Source organism: Octodon degus, unplaced genomic scaffold (assembly GCF_000260255.1).
Source record: "Octodon degus isolate 3935 unplaced genomic scaffold, OctDeg1.0 scaffold00186, whole genome shotgun sequence".
Taxonomy (NCBI): domain Eukaryota; kingdom Metazoa; phylum Chordata; class Mammalia; order Rodentia; family Octodontidae; genus Octodon; species Octodon degus.
The window spans coordinates 4534768-4539786 of NW_004524762.1; positions in this window are offsets into that span (position 1 = coordinate 4534768).

Consider the following 5019-nt stretch of genomic DNA (forward strand, 5'->3'; position numbering starts at 1 on the left):
ACTTTTAAAAAATCCATTCTACAGGTGATAAGCATTTGTGTTATTTCCATGGTACAGCTATTACAAATTCTAAGTGCTGGTATTAACATGGATATATACTGTTGTGGTATGATGTTTTCCATTTTTCTTAGAAAATACCCAGAAGGAGAATAGCTGGGTCAATGGCTTCTTCAATTACAGCTGTCTGAGGAATCTCTACACTGATTTCCACAGTGATTGTACAAGTCTTCACTCCAACAACAGTGCAGAAAGGACCCTTCTTCCTACATCCCCTCCAGCATTTGTTACTGGTTGATTTTTTGATGAGAAAGAGATGATTAAAAAATAGTAGATTAAAAAACATTAGATATGATAAATAATTTCACTAAACAATATCATAGGAATGCAACAATGATTGTTATATTGCATATTGTTGGTTTCAAATTACTTGTTCAAATTACCAGATATAAGCATGCAAAATTGGTCAAAAAAAGCTTTAAAAATTAGAAAGGAGAAAAAAATTAAGCATTAACTACTCCTTTAAATAGGCCAGCAGAAATCAGCAGGAAAATTATCCAAACTATTATATAATATATTATACAGGGTCTCACTACATGGCTCAGATTAGTAGTGATCCTTCTGTCTCAGCCTCTCCTGTGCTAGGATTACATGCATGTGCCACCACTCTCAGTTTCAGTGGTCAGCACAGAGCGCTGGGTGTTCTAGGGTCAGCATAGCATGTGGTACCAGGGATTGAACCTGGGTCATTGTGCTTGCCCAGCAGATGCCTAGACCACAAAGCTATATCCCCAGCCCCATATCTAACCTTTGTGTTACCAAGTTTTAAGATATTTATTTGGAAATTTTATGTAAGTCTTAAGTCCAGTGGTATTTTTACTGAGTTTGGCTATCTTTGAATGCTTTACAGCTTTATTTTTTTGGAAAGTCCTAACAGAATCAAAAAGATATAAAGGAAAAATAAATTGATAGAAGCTCAGAAATATTTCTAAAATGAAGCATCAGCAAGTACATTAACCAATTATTAAAAAAAGATTAATAGGCAGACAGACAAGACAACATATAAAATATTTTAAGCAATTATATTAAAACAGAGTACACTTTTAGATACATTGACCATATTGAATTATAACAACATTTTTCTTGGTTTTAGGTGTATAACTATAGACCAGCCAGTTGGTTTCCCCCCTCTCAGGGGTTATCAATGAGCTGTCTTATATATGTAAGTCAAAACAGTATTTAAACAGTATATTATGAGTGCTATTTGTTATCAACAAAATTGTAGTCAAAAGAGTCAAAAAGGGAGGAAGAAAAAGCTACAACAGGGTAAATTAAGCAAGGGTTTGGGGGCTATGGACAAGACAAAAATGAATAGCCTTTGTCTGAAGTTAACTGAAGTTGTGGTTCCCACGCCTATTTTTGTCTCCTGATTAGTTCATCAAGAGAAAATACCACTGGATTGAGTCTGAGAGTTTCTGAAGCTGAGAAAAGCAGCTCAATCCATCCTAAACATGTAGTGCTTGGAGGGTCAACCAGCTGTGAACTCCACCACAGAAAAGGAATCTTCAGGACTAGCCAGTAAAATTATGGGGTGGGTTTCATTAGACAGAAATTAAACAGCACACACTGACACAAAAGAAAGAAAGATAAAGCAGAAGAGAAAAAAACAAAGCAGGGGAGGGGAGAGGATGGGAGGGGAAGGGAGGGGAGAAAAGAGGAGAGAAGAGGAGGGGAGGAGAGGAGAGAGGAAAGAAGGGGAGGGAAAAGGGGAGAAGAGAAGACAGAATTAACATTAGAGCAAAAGGAAGAGAGACCTCATGAGCCACAGCAGCCACATTAATGGGGTCTTGGGAGTGCCTTCAAGCGACTGATTTAGGGTATGCATTCTTACTGTGCATTGAGGCACCTGTCATTGGGCAAGCTGTGCCAGAACGGAAGCCATTTACATATGTTTGAAGTGAGGTCTGCTTCACACCAGTATTTCTGCTTCCTTGAGGATGGAGGAAGCGCAATTTATAGGTGAACTGGTCAAGTGTCCAGGATAATTTATAGGCTCACTGTCTTTTTAAAACCTTTAGGATTTTTTTCCCCACTAAGTTTTCTGGCAGGGAAACAAGCATGAGGAGCTTTTGTATTCTGAGGTGGCAGTTTTCTTAAAAGTACAATGTCAACATCTTGAGTTCCTTGTCTTGTTTCTATGTTTAAAGTTTTTTTGTCCTTCTCAGGGCATCCCTCCTTGGATGTGCTGTAGTCTCCATTCTACACTGCAGGGTAAGTGAAGGTCTGTTCTCCTTGCACTTTGTTTCTGACTGATACTTGTATAGCTTAATTTTGCTACACACGTTCACAATCAAGCTATGATCGGCATGAAATCCAAGTAGGGAGTTAGTTCATAAGAAAAAAACTAAGTTCCAGTTGAGAATTAGCTGGTAAATAGAAAAGATTTGCTTAACAAAGTCAAGCACTTATAGGGAAGTGTAAGTTTGTTTAACTTTTGTGTTTAATATTCATGAGGGTTAATCCATGCAAGAGTTATCTAGAAAGCTCCAATAATACTAATTAAATGAGAGTCAGGGTATTGTATCTGCTACAGCTATTTTCTGACAGATTACATTGTAAAGAGGTTTACCCAAGAATGAATGTTCCAACGCCTACTCAGCATACTCTCAAGAGCAATTCTTTTCCTCAAATTAAAGCTCTGATGAATAGTTTTTCAAAGCTCACAAAGCAGAGCACCTTAAATAAACTCAATGAGATCCATTTTGTTTTGGGGAATATTTTGGTGAGTTTCATTGGACAAGAATGGTTAAGATTTGAGTGATAAAAAGGTATGAACATCTGAAAAGTCCTTGGAATAGCTATTGACTCTGGTTCTATTTCCAGAACTAAGAAATCAGAGTTTTAAACTCCTTTAGAGTCATTAATTTGGTAACATAAACATTTTGAATCAATTCTGCCTGGGAAGGCTTGATGAGGCATTTTAATTAGTGTCATTTAAAATAGTGAGCTTGTTCATTACCTGTATATTTTAAATTTTAAATGTAAATAGCCCTGAAATTTCTTCTAAAAAGCTACTTAAGAAGTAAAGATTTATATGTCAAGGCCCTTTTGCTTGTGCTACTTGATTACTATGAAAGATTAGAATTTACAATATGGTGATGGTTTTCAATCACTATACAAACTAGATATGATATAAGTAATAGATCCCAGTTTCTGACAGAAAGCTCCTAAAACTTGTAATTTCCAGTTATAAGGAGGCTAGGAGCATTTTACTGTGGTGGTTACTTATACTGTTGGTTCTTGGTTTTTGACACAAGAGCTTGTGAGATCCTTAGTCACCAATTGTGAGAGCTTCTTGGTGTGATAACAGATGAAACAGCTTCAGGCTGGGGGCTCCCACTAGAAGGACTGGTGCAACTTCCAGCCCAAACACTATACCTTGAGGGAGTGGAGAGAGGCTGAAAATTGAGTTAATCACAAGCAGCCAGTGATTAAGTAACTGCTCCTCAGGAAAAGGCCTGACAAATGGAACCTCCATAAAAATCTAGAGCAAGGCGTGGGTGGCTTCCAATTAGGGAACACATCTGCAAGCTGGCATGCGTACCCTCATTTCATCCAGGGGTTGAACTCTCTTAACCTCTGGACCTTTCTTGACCTCATCTTTACCTCTTTATCTGACAACTCATTTGACTTCTTTGAAATATCCTTTATAGTAAACCTGTAAATCTAAGTAATATGTTTCCCTGATTTCTGTGAGCTGTTACAACAAATTATTAGGTAGGAGAAGGGTATGCTGGAAATCCCCCATCTGTAGCCAAATCAAAATTGTAGACAAGCTGGGGACCCAGCACTTGCAGCTGGTGTCTGAATGTACAGCTCAAAGGCAGGCATGTGATGCTGAGAGGCCTATCGATGAAATCTGTACTAACTGCTCTGGCTATTGTCAGGATGAAATCGAATTAGGAGATAGCTAGTTGATGTTCAGAGAGTTGGAGTGTTCCTTTTTGGCTTGAAAAAATCCCACACATTTTGTGTTAGAAGTGTGGGAAGAAGAGAAACAGTTTTTCATCAACAGGACATGTAGACACAGATGGAAAAGAAAACTTTCAAAGAGGAACAAATGAAGACTATTGAAATTGGTAACATCCTGAGTGTTTAGCTGAAGTAGTTTATTTCAATAATAATTCTTTTTCTTTTCCAATAAGAATTATTTACCAAAGTAAAGAAAGTGATTCATTTGTAGCTTAGCAGCCATATGAAATTCATATAGCATTAAAGAATATAGAGATTTTCTAGATGATGATGACAACATTTTATAACACTATGGTCATGGACCTGGGAGTATGATAAATTAATTTTAGAAAAATAGAAACTCTCCGTGAGCAAGATTTGACCCAGCAATTTCAAGCAGCATATTGTAAAAAAGAAACAAGTCTCTTCAGATTGAAAAATTGAGTTGCAAGGATGGAGATTAATTGCCAACATAGCTTAGATTTGTTAATGGGCTCAGTGGGAATGTTTTAAGAATATGAATAAGAAAAACTAGATGCTGGTGGAACAGGAACAAAGAACTTGGATGTAGTAAAGGTAATGACAGCTCACTTTAAGCTTGTGAGGAATCTTAAGAATATTACCAAGATTTCTATTAACAGGCTTTAGAGACTTAATTGGAAAAATCTTACACAATCTTGCATAGAAAAAAAATCAGCCAGAACTGAGGAGGAAGAATAGATATAAATTTTAATCAACATGAAATAACCAATTGAAATGTATTGACCGAGACCTATAATTATTTCTTCACATTGGCACAATAGGTTAAATTGCTTGGATAAGGCGCTGTGGAGAGGCCTTTGGAATGAGAAGTTTAATTTATTACCATGGCTTTTCCCTATTACTTTTACATGACCTATATTCTGTGGCACGTTGGCCACAGTCCATCTCTGCTCTCACAGCGTATGTGCTCATGGTATTGATTGATAATGTGGCCAAAATCGTTATGTTCTTCATAAATTTATGCTTGTC